This window comes from Pagrus major, chromosome 6 (assembly GCF_040436345.1).
Source record: "Pagrus major chromosome 6, Pma_NU_1.0".
Classification (NCBI taxonomy): domain Eukaryota; kingdom Metazoa; phylum Chordata; class Actinopteri; order Spariformes; family Sparidae; genus Pagrus; species Pagrus major.
The window spans coordinates 30,269,059-30,286,463 of record NC_133220.1 but is presented as its reverse complement, the minus strand read 5'-3'; the positions used below and the strand labels follow the sequence as shown (position 1 = coordinate 30,286,463).

The 17,405-nt window shown below is 41.4% G+C and overlaps 1 protein-coding gene across 11 annotated transcripts in view; it reads left to right on the top strand.

Annotated features, from left to right (window-relative positions):
- The window catches only part of foxp1b (forkhead box P1b), a 164,420-nt gene that overhangs the window by 82,220 nt on the left and 64,795 nt on the right, over positions 1-17,405 (top strand). The window lies entirely within an intron of this gene.

The following is a 17,405-nucleotide window of genomic DNA, read 5'->3' as shown; positions in this document are numbered from 1 at the left end:
TTTCTGAATATTTAAAGATGGAGAAGTGCTCTCTCCTTGTGATTGTGTTTGGTTGTGAGCGTGTTTATCTAGGCATGCAGCATCTGCATGTTGGTCAAATATTTATCACGCTGTTCCAACATATTTAAAGTATGTAGGTGCCGCACGATTTTGTAGACAGTTAAGAAACCATGACATCCAATAGGATGACAGCATTTTCCCCTGGCTCATTGTAAACACACCTCACACTCACAACTAATGCCACACTCGGAGGCGTTCGCCAATGAGGTGTGGAGATGCACGCCGGCGTTCTCGTCGACGGAGCCCAAAACATTTTCAGCGTCTCAGACTTGAGGCAAACAGACAAGCTCTTTCTGTCGGTGTCAGCGTTATGTGTGGCACACGACAGCGTGTTTAAGGAAACAACATTGAAAAGATCAGTGTGTCTTCTGCTATCTTGGTCTATCCGACAGGACGACCAGGGTTGTTGTCAGGAGCTGTTTGGTGATGATGCACAGGCGCTGCGCCGCCGTCTGTTGTCACAGCACATCCATCAGCGTTTGTACAGGGAGGGCAACAATGCTGCAGCTCCATGCTGCATGTGGGCTGTGGCACTGTAACATATAGAGTTGGGCTATAATTCACTATTATCATTTGTCATCTTTCAGCAGAATCATCACGACGTTATGATGATAGGATATTGTAGCACAGTGATACACAGTTCTGTTGTCAGAACTGATGATTAACAGCAAATTCAGTCATATCTCATTATGACAACAGGAAGTATGACACATTCTCCCTAAATAGCTCAGCATTTTGAAAAGTCACTTGACATAATATGCAGATCAATGTAGTGATAATCAGAAAAGTCATTAATTTCAGCTATAATGCTCAACCCTACTTATAGATCACTTGAATAGTAATGTGACCTCATAAGTGATTTCATTTACATTATGATATATTTTAATTATTCCCCCTTTTTACCCGAGCTTTGTTTAATTTAGATTAGATAGATGTATAGATAAATGGTAGAGGAGCAAACATATGTACAATACAGGCCAGATGTGATAGAAGTACATGGTGTGTGCCTGTGTTAATCACACTTTTAGCGGAGCTACAAAAATGAGTCAATTTATCGATAAGTCAATCGAAGGAAAATTAGTTACCAACTATTCTGATAATCTTTTAATCTCAAAAATGTCAAACATTTGCTGATTCCATCTTCTTAAATGAATTTGCTGCTTGTCACTTATGATGATGAATTTTTGGGTTTTGGACTATTGGTTGGAAATATGAAGTGATTTGAATGCGTTACTTTGGGCTCTGAGAAATTGTGATGAGCATTTTTGACAATTTTTTGACTTTTTATAGACCAAACCATTAATCTATTAATTGTGAAAATAATCAACAGACCAATGTGTAATGAAAATAATTGTAAGCTGCAACCCTGTTTTTCAGGGTATGAAAAGTCCAGTTGTAGGATTTAGTGGCATCTAGTGGTGAGGTTTCATATTGCAACCAACTGAATACCCCCTGTCTCAACCTCCACTAAACCTGCCATTAAAAACAGAAAAACGTGAAAGGCCCTCCATTCTGGGCTACTGTAGAAACATGGCAGACTCCACGGACTTGCTCCTTCTGTAAATATAAACGGTTCATTTTAAGGCCACAAAAACACAACAGTTCTTTGTTTTGGGCGATTAAACACTAATGACAACATAATTATGAATATTATGTTCCATTTCTGCCCCTTAATCCCCCTCAATTCTACACACTGGATTTTTGAGTGCTACAGTATTGGAATACACAGCAGTTAAGAAGTGTAAGCTGATCAGTAAGTAAAATGGGTGTGTCAGCGTGCGTCTTGCTCTTCAGTCTCAGTGTTAGGCCTTTAGCCTCCGCCAGATCTGCTCTTCATCTCCACTCACCCAGATCCGGATCCAGACCAGAGTCCCAGAGCCCACCTCCCACCCATCTTTTTTTCCAGCTCAAAATGAGCATGTCGTCAGTGAGAAAATCACAGCCATACTGAATTCATTACTGCAGTAGTCACACAAAACCATGGATAAAATTTCAATAACTGCAGGCCACAGTTGAGTAAACAGTTGCACTGAAACCTAATTCCTGTTGACTTTTCCTTCATTCTTTGCCAGGGGCACATTCTGATTCGCTCTGCAAAGACAACAGGGTTACAACTTTGATGAATTGACACAGAGAGGGAAAGAAAAGTGTCATGGATGTGCACTTGACACCAAGAAGGGATGAAAATAAAGCCTCCCCGCTAGAATAGAGCTAGTCGGCCAAGCATGGTCCCTGTTTTCTAGTCATCCAGAAAAGAATCATTACTCTCCAGGATCTGCCCTGACATTTAAAGGAAGGAAAAACTCCCTCCTTCCCAATTCAATGTATTACAGACGCGTTTTCTGCCCTGTGCTTTCTACGTGGTAAATAGCAGACGCTTTGTGCTTTATGCCTTTTGAACAAATCCATTGGTTAATTTCTGCGGCCCGCGGTTGGAGTTGAAACAGAGGGAGGCGTATTAATTGTTGTGTGTGATAAATGGCGCATGGATGGGGACGAAGGAAGAGATGTCTCACTCTCAGCTCGTGACACTGGGCTTTTGATAGGCTACTTACCAGTGTAGTGTTACTGGGAAGGCAGGCAGGCAGTCTTTTTATTCTCCCATTAGACTAACCCAGGATTTTCACTCATGCACCATGAACCATGTTAATTGTCCCCAGGGCATTACGATCTTCGCTCAATTACTTGATAACTTTTTACTTTTGTGGCATTTCACAGTCTTTTCTTTTAAGTTTTATTTGCGGCTTGCACTAATACGCCTCTAACTGACACACTGAGGGTTTCTCTTTTCTTTTTTTTACATTCTTTGTTCTCCACAACATCCAAGATGCTATTACCCCTTTAGGTGATGCAAAAATCAATCTAAAATCTTCTCAAGACTCAAAGTGCACATGTCTGAGAGTCCCCTGAGTGAGCAGGAACAACAAACCTGGCAGTGGCATATCATTTATTCTTATTAGGGAACATAACTATGAAAGACAGTCCTCATTAATAAAGATGGGGGATGAAATAATTGTAATCTGTTTGATCATCTTGATTCTGACAGGGGAATTCATCTTGTGGACTAGTCAGATTTGGGGGAAGTGGACCATAAGCTTGGTTTAAGCATCTCTATTAGTAAGTCAAACACTGTTTGTTAAGAAGGGAGGATGAAAAGAAAGCGCTGTCTCTCTCGCTTTTCTCTAAGATTCTGTGGAAATTTAGCACATTTCACTTTTTGAGCAACTCAAAGAGATATATGTTGTGATGTAATGGTTAGAGGTCTGAGTGTTCTAAATGTTTGTTTTTCAGGCAGTTTCTTGTGTATAATACATGAGTATCTACTTTTAAAAGGAAAAAAACAAAACATGAATATCATTTTTTTCTTTGTGTTTGCCCCAGAACATGTTTGCTTTCTCTTTGTTTTTGTTTGTGTTGCAGAAGTTGTGGTTTTAACGTTATTCTCATGAGGAAGTGAAGATACTTTAGGAGAGAAAAACACAACAAAAACAATAGCACGAAAGAGGGGTGTTAGGCAATAACCTGTTTTGTGATTTGAACGATTTTGCAACAGGAAGCTGTGTTGTGTAGCTGTGGCCTAATAAACACGCAATGATAATGTCAGGGACTCGCTCTCTTCGGGACATTCAGCACATATTTCCTGTGATATATGGTCAATTTCAGCAACGCATTTATAACATCTCACATGTTTAACCATGCAAGTGATTCCTTCACTTGAAATTTGGTTCAACTGATACAACTGTAGAGCATTAAATATTAATATCCTGTCTTTTAGAAGAGCCCCTTTTAATCAAGCGATTTCTAAAATATCAGTTTGTCTCTTCCTCTCAGTGATACTGTACAAATATACCCCAACAATGTCTCAAAAGAAAAAAACAGTGATGAATAATTGCTTTTCTTTTATTGCACTCACATCCATCCAGTCTGCTTTGTAAAACAAGTGCCTTTAAAGCTTTGTCACATATCGCAAGATAAGGCCAGCCAATTATTTTTTCTTCTTCTTCACCCTCTGCCTATGTGGTTGAGGTGTCCGACGTGTTGCGTGTGCAGAGAGGAGAGAGTGACACGCAGAACGGTGGCCGCAGAAAGAGCTGAGCGGGCACAGGTTTCCTGTTTGCATAATGCAAGGCTTACACGGTCCCTCGCGGAGGCTCGAGAAGGTGGAAATGCACGTCTTAGCCACCGTCACCGAGCCACGTTCTGCCGAGCTTCAGGGGGGAAGTGCCGGATGATAAGCCTCGCTATCACAGTGCACTCAGACAGGTGCACACCCACAGATATACAGTACACATAAACACATGCATGCTCAGACAGAATAGAGAGGCTAAAGGCTATGCCTGCCAGTGCAGGGCCTGCTGCTTTCTGGCGTCCAGTCCACATTATGGGCTAATGGTCAGACTGAGGGAGTTAACAGCGTCAGGTCAGAGAGGAGGTCAGAGAGCAGCTCCTGCCTCAGATCTCTGCTAATCGGCATGTACTCTGCCACAGAGCTGAGGGCAAGAGTGCTATGCCTGGATTGAAATATGGTGTTTCACAAGGAGTACGCAGACTTATCATCGCACTTAAATTCCTGCCTGTATCTGTGTATTTGCTCTGCCACAGAACTATATATCTGTGCAGCACAGTCCTGAATATTTGACATGTGTGATAAAAGGCTCCTTTGCCTTGGGTGCTTTTTGACCAAAAGCTGTTGTGCATTATCCTTCTGAATGTGTGCTTCCCTCCTGAGCCATGTCGTCTAGCTCGTGCACACACACAGAGCGGATCACAGCGAGTCCACAAAGTGTTCCTCCTTCATCTCTAGGAGCTCTCAGGTATCTCCATGTATACTGTTCATATTGTCACAGGAGGCCAAGCACAGGCTCCAACTTATTGGAAAATCTGGCGGAGAGGATAACATCAGTGTTATGACACTGCATATTGCCCTAAATTGCTTTATTGGTAAAATGATAGTGCTCGTCCAATTTGAATAATTTTATGGAATCCCTCACAGAACAGTTTAATTATGTTATCACACAACTGGCAACATCTGTCTTTATACCACAGCACATGACAGTTTTATTACAGGCTGAATTTCTTTGCTGGTTCTGGCAATTGATGTGTGATCTGATTAATAATCACACAGATGGAGGTGAAAATTGAACAGTGATGCGCTGCTATGTTGAAAAAAGAGGGAAATAATTATAAAAGGAAAGAAAAAACACAGGCTGCGTCTCAGAAAATATCAGGAGTGTTTTTACTCGGGCTTAAGCGTCTCTTACTTGAATCTTATTGCTGTTTTAAACACAGTTGCATGCATTTGTTTTATCAGGAGGACGATCTGTTTAGTCTAGGTGCAACTTTTTCAAATCCTTTTGCCACTCAGGTTTTGTTAGCGGGGTTTTGGGAGGTAAACCACCCAGCACCTCTCTGCTTTGTTTTATGGATGCCTTCCAAGACAGCCAGCGTATGAACTCATCCATTTTGTTGAGTCTACCTCCAGCCGCCGCTCCCCAACTGGGAGGAGATGAAGCACAGGTTGCATGTGTGCCGAAGCCATAGTTTAAAATAGTTGACTGTTGCTCTGGTTGACATCCTGTTTACACACCCTGCTTATGTGGGCAGCAGGAGGGGGATCAGAGGAGTTGTTCGACGTTGTGGTAATAAGAATGGATGCACACACACACACACTGGCCACACACACACACACACACACACACACTCATCACATCTAAGTTTCCATTTGTTCAAAAAGAAAAAAACATATGATTATGTGATTATGGCACTTAATAGACCTATTGGAATTAAAGCTCCCCTTTATTTACCAAAACAATGTTTGATGAAGACTGATTTGTGTTACTGCTATAACATTTTCTGTTTTTACGATTCTTTTCACAGACTGAGACTCCTTAATTCATCCTCAGCCCTCTGCCATTAAAGACGGTTTTGATTTTATGAGTTATCCAACCCCAATGAGTTGGAATCCGACAGACTATAATCCGACTGTAATAACTATACAGAAATAGTCATCTGGCTGATGATCGTGTTTGTTTATGTAATTCATATAGAGACATTAGTATTAAACTGAGACTGTTTCATAACCAGTGAAATGTTCTGCTGTTGTACGTTTAATTAACGAAGGTCATCAAAGATCGTCTTTGTTTGATTTGCTCTTCAATCTGAAGTGAAATGAGTCCAGATACAGCTGACACACCAATCACATCCACTCGACAGGTTTAATGTAATTTAATTACAGCGTTGCTTAAAGTCCATGATTCAACAGTCCTTATTATATATTTAAAAAACAAACGAAAAATAAATTACACACACATGAAGATGAACCTGAACTCCAGAAAATTAAAGGTCCAATTTCTAAGATTGTGGATTGTTGATAGTGATGCTTTGGGTTCCTGGCCGGCCCAACCCAGCAGCCCAAATCGCATTTGCCGAGTTGGGAATGAGACTCAACAATCAACTACCTATTAGACCTTTTAAATAAGCAAATACATGTGTTTCCTGTATCTGGTTAAGGAGTCAAGAGTATGGACACGCCATGGCAATTACTCAATCTACCTCCATCTGCACTGAAATACCAAAACAACAAGGAAATCTCTTCCTCTTTCTTCATTTTTGGTTGCAAACATCAAAATAGCAGTCAGGAAGTGTGTCAGACACAGCCTGGTTGTTCTCAAACCACTATTCTAAGCTGCAAACTCGTTGGAGAACATTAAATACAGGTAAACTATCTATGTCGTGTGATGTGAGCATGAGTCAATGTGGAGACAAAAAGATCTCTTTTCAGTTTAGGTAGGAAAGAGATCATTTTGCCAACTGTTCATAGTGCATATTTGTATACATATGCATTTGCATATTTGACAAAGATGGATAGCTAAGCAACATTTTTAAGAAGTTTAAATGTAAACTCATAGTGAGGAAGAAACTGTGCTCACAGTCTTAAGTCTGTCCAGTCACTGCGTTTTCAATTCAGTGCTAAAACTAAACAAGCAAACCTCTCACTACTCTAGAATCACATCACCGAGCCAGTTCTTTATGTAACATATTAGCTAAGAAATATTTGTTTCAAAGTGTCTCTGATCACCTATCAGTTGCATACAAACTGATGATTGCTGAGCATGTAAATGCATCGTTTGATTTCAAATCCTAAAGTGACTTCTCATATTAATTTCATTTCTTGTGTATGCGTGTAAACATAGTCAGAGAAAGACCGGTTTTGCATTGTCCATCTTGAAGGCTTGTTATATTGTATGTCCCTGTGGAAAATCTGTGGATGAGGAAACCTCTCAAAGACTTGTGCACGTACAAATGCCTCCCATGTAAATGATGCAAGTGTATGCTGGTATCATTAGGAAAGAGTGAAGTGGCTCTCGTTGTGTGGCGCCCGGATGGTCTTTGATGGCCACGGTCTGCGTGTTTGTGCTGAAGTGGGCAACTCTAAACTTTGAGCAGGTGTCTGAAGCAGCTGGCTGGAGGCAGACAGGGAAACACGTCTGCGTCAGTTCAGTATTAAATGGCTTAGAGAGAGAGGCCTCGGCTAGCCAGAGGACTAATGCATCCTCAATGTTTTATTTAAAGTAGTGCCAACAACTGCTTCTGAATGCTCCACATCAAGACGCGCACACACAGACCATCACACATGCACACACACACACAGAGGCACACAGGGTAATTTTGCGCTGTTTAGCTGAACAACTTGTGTGTTTAGTGTTGTAAATAAGTAACCGTTTTAACAGGGCCCCAGGAGACTGTGGTCGGGAAAGTACACGCTCAGACATGACTGGCTTTAATAGCCATTGTCAAAACGCTGTTTCAACAAAAGCCTTTTCTTCACCCGAATGGAATGTTTACATTTAGTTGAATAATAATGCCAATTTAAGGAGCAGCTATTCTTAAAGGATAGCCAATCTGACCCAATTTATTAGGGATAGACTTAAGGATGCACAATTCCTCTTGGGAAAACATTCAAGCGCAGGGCCTATTCATTTTTAATGAGAGCACTACTTTAAAAACTTCATAGAATTAATATGTATCAGTGAAGTCTTTCCTGTGCAGAAAACTTCAGGGTAATTAATATTCATAGGCTGTGCTTGTTAACACCCCCAATGCAAGTGCAATGTAGATCCAATTAACATAGAATGGACCCCTAGGATTTGGGCAGATAAGGGTTAAATGAGCTATTGAAATTGAAACTGGGACTGTCTCCTCTTAAAACACTTATTTGTTTCAATAAGACCTAATCCGTGTTGTAGATTAAGGCATCTTTTGGGTGCACATGTGAATGACTACAAAGGTAGAGGGACATTGTGGAGATTCTTGTGTATGCGCATGCAAAGTGTTGATGTGTGCATGTGCATGCAGGACACATGCAAGCATGCGCACTTGCTTGTATACATGTATGCATAGAGGGCATCACCTACACAGCCAGGCTAATGTGAAAATGCTGTTGCGAGCCTGGCTTTTATATCTTATTCATAATCTCTTGACACAATGTGGGTAATAGGCATCAGTGTTCATTCTCGGCGTCAGCCCGCAAGCCCCCGCCCAGGCTGCATGACAGAGGGGGAAGTGCTAGGGTTCTAAGGGGAGCTAGGTGATGGTAGCAAAATGCCTGTTTGCCACCTGCTGTTGTTTGTTAGCACACAGATTGCACTTATTGGTCCCCAGGGCATCCTGAGACAACTGTGCCCACTGTGTCTCAGCTCCAAAAGGACTCAAAGTTTAAACAGGTGAGCTGGCTGATAGGATGAAATGAAGATAAGACCGCTTGAAAAGACTGGAGGACAGAGATTTATCTCACCCTCACCTTTAACTTTAATTTCATAGAAGTCATGTCAGCAAAATTGACTCAGTAAAAATAATTTGAAACCAAAGAAAAAATCACCATCACCCCTTTAAGGCTTAAAGAGGCAATATGTAAGAATTTCACTCTAAAACAATTAATAAAAACAAAGGAATAATAGTTGTGATATAAAATCCAACTATCTTACTAACATTCATATGTAAATGTGTCTTTACTTAATGAATAGGACCGTTAGCTGCAAAGCTAACTGAACTAACTAGCTAATGGATGCTGCAGTTAACAGCAGTAAGCTGTTTGGATGTATGCTGCCTCATATTTGGATTTGACAGGTGGCCAATTCTTACATATTGCAACTTTGAAATATCTAAATATAATGTTATAGTGAAATTGTCCAGCTGAATTTCTTTTTACTTATGAAATCAAAAATGTTTGCATAGTGCTATATTCTGGATTTTCTTGTGAGGTAGAATGTGGTCAGACATAATTTAAATAATTTTTTGTATGCTTGTGTGGAGAGGATCTTTGATATAGAATTAAATCGTATGTAACTGTGTAGTAGTAATTGAATTTCAGTTATCATTTCAGCACTAGTGTACAGTGTATATCCTTTTTTCTGTGATACAGAAAAACACTGACAGCTCTGTTTTTGGCTCGCAGGGTGGAATATGATAAATGACCCATGCTGATGATCAAATGAGCCTTCATTGAAGTAAATATGCATGGACAGCCACGCCATGTGTAGGTGTCTTTGAGTAAATTTGATTGTTTGACATGTATTCACCCATCAAAGTATGTATCAGTGATTAATAACAACCCCTGTGCACGTTCTGCAGTGACATGGCCTCTATTTGAAAGAAAAATGGCACAGGTCGGTATTCACTGGTGAATAGCTGTATACCATTTAGAGAATGATATGCCATGATGGGATGTCTCGTCATAAATAATAGTGATGGCACCTCCGCATCCTGTGAATGGCATGTGCCATAAATACTTAGCCAGGCCACAGACAATGGTTCATATAAATCCTTGTGCAACCCTTTTTCTCTGTTCAAAAAGATATATATTATTTAAATGGACAGTAAAAACAAATGTTTTTTCCTCCTCAGTTGGTGGCAGAGAGACCTCCAGAGCAGGACAATGTGTGCCGCTCTCTCACTGTGGTCTCTGATGCGCTGTTGTTATTTGCTTGTTTACAATCTTTGACATGATGTAATGGGATGGCTGTGAAAGTACTAGCCAGTAAATGGCACAGAAAATAAGACGGTCCTTTATGTCTTCCCCCTCCTCTTTTTCTCCTCTTCTCCCCCCTCTTTTTTTCTTGTTTTCCCCTGCAAACGGGGAATATGTTCTGCATTTGACTGAAGGAACATGAGCCTTGAATATAAGTAACTGTTTTTTGCATTAGGTACTCCCTGGAGGTAGGGGGAAAATATCATGTCACTGCGTGAAATGTGAATGTGAAATCTAGCAGAAAGAAATATTTATGACCATTTTCTGCTTGATTAGAGCTGGATGACATGCCTTAGGAGACAGTGAGTGGACAAAAGGCAGCCGTGCTGCTTCTGGGCAGATGTTAAAGAAAGAGTTGTTTAGGGAGGAGGGCATTCTGTCCGGGGGCTCGTGTCTTTGTGTGTGTGTGTCTGTGTGTGGGACGGGCTGGGCTGGGGGGTCGGGTTTGAAGCATGGGAGAGGAAATTGAGTAAGTCCAACAGCGGTGTACTGGGAGGCAGATGGAGAGCACATAAGATCCATCACTGGTCTTGTTCTCAGACACACAGAGTAATGTCTCTCAGATGCCTCTGCTACAGTTAATCTTAATATAACTGTGATACAGTGAGAAACAAAACTAAGCATCAGCTTGAATTGGACGCTATAGCAGCACATGTTTCTGTGTCACTTAAACATTTCACTTCTGGCAACGATTTAGGAACCAGTTTAAGTGAACTGGGATTTAGTCCAAGATGTGGTCCCCCCCCGTTTGATGTTTGTCAGTCTGAATGTCACTTTGATTTGACAGCTACTGTCCAATGTTAAAAAAAACAGCGCGCTTTATCCTTTGGACAGGATACTAACTTATTACATACTTTTTATTGATCAGAAATCAGACAATAAATAGTGCATGCAACCAAGCACTGGCTCTAGAGAGGGACTTTCACATTTTTCACCAAAGGAAAAAGTAGGACGAGCAGTGTTCAGTTGGTTGCAGTCTGCAACCTCACCACTAGATGCCACTAAATCCTACACACTGGACCTTTTAAGCGGTACTGACATTTTAGTTTCCATTATTCTGCATAATGCCTTATTATATAGGTGCCTTTCAAAAGCTAAAATTGCCACTTAGAAACTTGATAGTGTGTGGAATAAATCCCTCTGTCAACTATAACTTAATGCTGTTTTGTCTGCATATTAGCATATTTTATATGTGGTACATTATATTAGCATAGACTGCATAAAGCATGGTGAGGGCCAAAACAAGGATTATTGAAAACCTACAGGGCCCACGCATGGGTAATTGAGTCATATGGATGTGAAACGGTGCAAGACACCTGGTCTAAGCAATTTTGTATTTGCAACTGTTGTCGGTGAATATGCATCCTATTATGGCACTATATGTAATTCAGGGAGTGTGTTAGCGTGTTAATGTGTCGTCTAGCACTATGTGCTCAAGGCCAATAGAGTTCTCCCCACAGTCTGCACCTATTGACACAGCGCCCTGTCAGACGGATCCCTACTCTGCTACCTGGTATAATATTTTGGATAATTGAACACATACTGAGTGTTCCTGTGTCAGGCCGGAGAGAAACATCTCCATAATCACTTGCAACAGGCCTGACGGTGTTGTTGTGTATCAGGACAAGCGCCAACACATAAATAATCAGTTAATTACTGTATTGATGCAATTGTGTCCGTCGCACAAGCAACATCTCTGGCAGCAGATTGATTGTGTTTAGACGGTGACAGGGGAGAAGCCACAGCTCTTAGAGCAATTTCCAATGGATCAGAAAAGTACAAAACTGAGAGTATGATTAATTTTTCAATTTCTCTCTGCGGATATCTAATAATTGTGCCCACAGATAGCCAAGGGCTCTTATTAAACATTAACATGCAAAAAAAAAAAAGTTAGAATCAGAAAGATGGTATTTTGGATTGAATAATGTAAAATATCTGTAGGGCAACAGGGAAAGAAGCAAACTAGTCCAGGTTTATTCTTCAAATGTTTTCCACCACCGCAGTGCCTACTCCTAATTACTGAGCTCTTATCTGCACACTCAACACTATATTTATTTTTCCTCATTGCTAAATGCAAATTTCTCTAACCTTTTAATAACATATACATGTCAGTAATTTTTAAAAGGAATCATTAGAAATGTCAGTTGGACTTTGCCAGGATTGTGTTTTTAATTGGTATGTAACTCTACTGGACAGACAAGTTTTTATTTTTTTAACTCAAGTTTTTGATAATTAATGTGAGACTGTCTCCAGCATATAAATGCTCAGCTCTTTGATCTGGTAAAGGGAGTGTTGTGAGGCACATGCTTCTTATTAAAATATACCAGCGTGTTATCTCCTGGCTCTCCAGCAGGGAGACGCTCTGCCTTTAAGAAGAGGAGCGTCCGCCTTCAGGTCTCACTGTCTCCTCTCCTCTCTCTTTCTGTCCTTCTCCGGTTCTCCCTGTGCTGTCTCCATCACTTTGCTCACTTGCACATAATATCATCTTCATCTCAGATAGCTGTGGCACAGGGGAACTGCATTTGTTGATCAGATTTGGCTTGGCTGATGCCTCCTCCCCAGAAGTATGAGGATGTGCGTTCAATGCTTGCCTGAGCTGGGCCATCGCTGGCTGATTGAGTGGTCCTGCTTGTCACAGGACAAGATAACCACATCAGTAAATACTCTCCACTCCTCAGCCCCTCACCACTACACCAACACTACCGGGGCCAGCGCTGTTCTCTTCACACACTCCATTCATTTTCAGCTCTCCTTTGTGTCGTGGACGTCTAAGAGCTGGAATCATGAAACATATTTTGTCCATTCTCTTATAAATCCTTTCCTATCACAGCTATGAAGCGTGCACATAAAAGCACATTACATATTTAACGCGCAGACATATTGTACCAGCTCCCTGCATCTCCAAAGGGAATTCTGACTCAAGTTACAGTTCGCTTTTCTTCTCAATTTGATGAGGTCTCTAGCCAGTATCGCACCACCAGACTCCAGTTTCACAGCGCGATCTTTGGATATTGCCCTCTCTTTAAAACATCACCGGCATCGAGGACGGATTGAATTAGCGATTTGTGGCGTATTTATCTTGATCTGAGAGTAATTTCGTGCTCTCTGTCTTAGCACTCAAGCTCAATGAAAACAATAAAATGGTGTCCTTATCTTCTGGAGTGAAATCAAGATAGGCGCAGGAGGCTGTGAGTTATTTGTGGTTGATTTGGAGGGAAAAGCAGGGGGGACAGGAAATGGACACCCCCCTCACATTACCTCTCGCCATGCAGTGGCAGAAAGAGAGAGGCAGAAGGATAGGTTTTTTTAATCAGTAGAAAGCTGTGCTTCTGATGTAAAAGTGTCAAAGATGTGCCTTAGTCCTGCAATGAGTGAAATCTGGTCAGGTCCTGTGTTAAATTGAAAACGGGGCCGCTGGGATTTGGGGGTGAGAGGACAGGGGACTGAGAGGTAGCAGCATCTTGGTCAATTATCACAGTCTCCTCTGCTCTGTGCTACTCCTGAGGCCTCTCCGCATCTGTCTGGCTGTCTACAGAGCCAGGAACACAAAAAACAAGATCAGTGGAATAATGAAAATGTTTGCAAAATGGTTCACTTACTTTATTTAAAGTAGCAGTTCACCCAAAAAATTAAACTTCAGTCATTATCAAATCACCCCAATGCTGATGGAAAGTCGGGTTAACTTTCGTAGACCACAAAAACATTTCTGGAGCTTCACAGCAAACTATACTAAAATATGAAAAAAAAAAAAAAAAACCTACCAAAAAGAAAACATTAAATGGCTTCAGACAGCTTGTCCAGCATTATCCAAGTCTCCAGAAGTCCCAAGTTTGTAATTTACACCCTTGACACAGTTGTGCTAGTGCTAACACTAATGCTTTTACCGTAGTTTTGCATCTCCAGTGAAGATTTCCACTCATAACAGGGTCTTTTCAAATCAATGTGAGATCTCTTGGGCATCCGGCGGCTTGGATTATGCCAGAAGTCCCCATCTACTAAGTTTATTACATAAACCTATAATGTAGATAATGACTGAATTTTCATTTTTGGGTGAACTTCTCCTTAACAAGACAAAGACACGTTCTTCTCCTGCTGTGTTACTCATGACTGAAAATGTGCCGTGTGTGCCTCCGCATTTCCCTGCCTGTAGGAGCATCAAGCTAAAGGCTCACGCTCCAGCTGCATGTCCTGGCATATCCCAACAGCCTCTCTGGCTGGAGAGTAAAGGATCACTTCCTGGCAGGTGCGTTGTGGGGAGCCACAGCAGCTCCGGCCTTTTTCGCTGACTCTCCACCACGTGAAAAAAGAAATTGTAAACTAGAAGTGGGGAAAAAATGAAAGTTACCCACCACTCTATTTATACGTGTGTGTGTGTGTGTGTGTGTGTGTGCGCAGTCTATTTTAACCACCTGAGCAGCAGCCAGGAAGCCAGCACTTGCCCCATATTTTAACCAGATGTTGAGGAGGGGAGGAAAAGCCTCACCAGAGTCCTGCAATCAAAATAATTATCTTTATGGGTGGATGTTTACAAAGTGTTAATGTGATATTCTGCAGGCTGACTAACTGAGCCTGCTTTTATGTGTTAAACATGATAAATGCCTCGGTCTGTTAAAAAGACCAACACCTTTTACTTTACAGTGGAATGACGCCGTTTATGGATGTTTTTACGGCTTTCTTTAAAAGAAGGAAAGAACATCTCTCGCTAAGCCGTGATCCTCCTCCTCTCTGTCCCACCTCCTGTTTCTTCCCACTATGAATCATGGCAGACAGGACAGACAGGAGTGGATGCGGCCTCTTTGATAGACAGTCAAAGAAGCAGCAGCAGTGATTTGTAGCCACAGGGCAACAGTATTGCTGTAACCTGTCCTCCTGCCAAGCACTCGTATCAGATGGAGGCATAGGTGCAGGCGCTTGTGCATATGTTGGTCATAATTCACATTACACAAGATCAGATAGTGATTTCTGAGTTGATTTTGTGTTATTTATTTTGTACTTGATTGGGCAAGTCAAATTGAAATTTACAGTATGTAGGCTGACATCTAATAGAATTCCCTCATTTGGCTGCAGGGGAGTTTGTTTTTGGAGCATATTAGCTTTCGCTGCATTGTAGTCTGACAGACGTTTTCTCTCAGGAATCGGTGTTTAATTTGAATAATCACAAAAAAAATGTGTTCTTTTGGTTTGCGGGGACATCGGTGTCCCAGATGAATAAAGGAGTAAATGAGGGGAAGAAAAACAGGTAATTATGCTGAACCAGTAAATGAAAGACCCGCTGACCCTCAGTCCTAATTGATTTTGTAGAGGCAAATCGTTTTTATCAGCCGTTTTGATGTGTTTTTGTTAACTTTTTTTTTCTTTTTTTGGATGTAATTAATTGGTTACATGAACAAAGAATCAAATACGAGAAACAGGGTCGGAGGAAAATCTGTGTGTCTTCCATTTACTGGCAGAGTGATTATAGCTGGCAACTTGTGCTATGAGAAATGATGTCATATCCTGGAAGAAGAGCAAAGACTTCACCTCCCACCAGAGTCAGGATGCCACAATTGTTATTTAGCTTTATTTACCGTTTAAAAACTGTACATGCATAACATTAACATACTCTTTGGTGGAGTAGTTGGGCTTGTAGATACACAAATTATGCAAATGAAAAAAGCACAAAAGCCAGTGTGCAGCAGCTGTGTGTATTTTCAGAAATAGCATTGTTCAGAGAGTGGCCGCCCCGGGTCAGGACGTCAACCTCACAAACCGTTGAAAAAATGTGGCGGTCAGTGCGCGCATGCCAAGTTACAATGCAATGCTACGTGTGCAAGCACACGGTCTGGGGTGATGACATGTGCTACTTTGCATGTAAATTCTTTAGCGATTCACCTCCAAGTGAACCCGCTGAGAGTGATTCTGGTGCTGGCTTAAAGACAGAGGTGTGTTTTTATGACTAGGTGAGGCACGTCCTCTCCAAGGCCCTCAAGCACTGTATCCCTCTACCCTCCCCTTTAATCACTGTATCAACCACTCTCATAAACTCCATGAGGTGTAGTGTGTGTGTGTGTGTGTGTTTGCCTGTGTGTGTGTGAATGCCATGTATATGCGTCCGTGAGCATGTGCCCTTCCTTGTTTCCCCATTTTTAAACTTAATCAGCAAAAATAAAAGCCGTTGTAAGCTAGCTCATATTAAAGAGGTGATTATTGGTAATAAATACTTTTTATACATACTTATTACAGAGGCAGTTTTCTTCTTGCGCTTAATGAGAGTAATTTGATTTGCTTGAGAGATTACAGTTTCCTAGAATTAATGCGGCAATCCCCATTCCAAGATAGAGTGAGATCTAAGATTCTTCACAGGTCGTGTGCTGCTAGATGCACCCCTCTCACATAGCAGCTAATGGAGTTGAACAGCAGTCTGTCATCCCCCCGCCCACCACCCCAGCAGCTCTATAGCCCACATGCCCTTGGTTCCTGCAGTGCTTGTTGTTTGGGCTACTTCTGCCACCTGCATTTTACTTTTACCTCTTCTTCGCGCCAGCCGCTGCTAAGTACCTCTCTCTGAAAAACAGGGGGGTGGTGATTTATTGTATATATGCAATGTTCAGTCATCAATGAAAATTCAACATCTGGACAAATTATTCAGCCAATTGCATTATTTTAACTGGTTTTCAAGTTGCATCAGGGCCTTTTTTTTCTCCCCTATCTAGTCCCTCAGTTTGTTACATATTGTTAATATTTCCATCACATGTTTATGTAAGCCCTTCAAGCTTAGTGCATAACTTAATTTGAGTTGTGATCATCTTCTCGAGCGACATTTATTGAAGCCTCCAGCCTGCAGGTCTCAGCGCCTAAAGCTGAAGGTGGCTCAGGCAGATTGAGGGCGGCCAATTCAGTCACCGCACCGCTCTCCGCATGTTAATTAAGCTCGAGGTGGTTTGAAGAAGTGCTTACACTCAAAGGACATTTTTTCATGACTTGTTAGTCCATAAACACTCACAGAAAGAAGCTCGAATGAAAGAGGATTTGTAAATCTGAATTTTGAAGTTGTGAATGGCAATGGTCAAGCTCGTGGACGACTATGAGTACTTCTGATGGTAAGTTCTTATATTCAGAGGTAGGTGAACTGCAAACTGGAGATCAGTTGTTGCCCTAAAGCTTCAGGAAACTCAAAATCATGAATTTGTCATTGAGTTGGTGTTGAATTTTGAGAAATGGCACCAATTGTTCAAAAATTCCCCCCTCTTCCTTAAACTGTATTACATTTATTTCCTGGTTGAAGTGCTCCATTCTGAACAGCCGCTAATTGTTTTGTCACAAATTGGGATGGAGCACC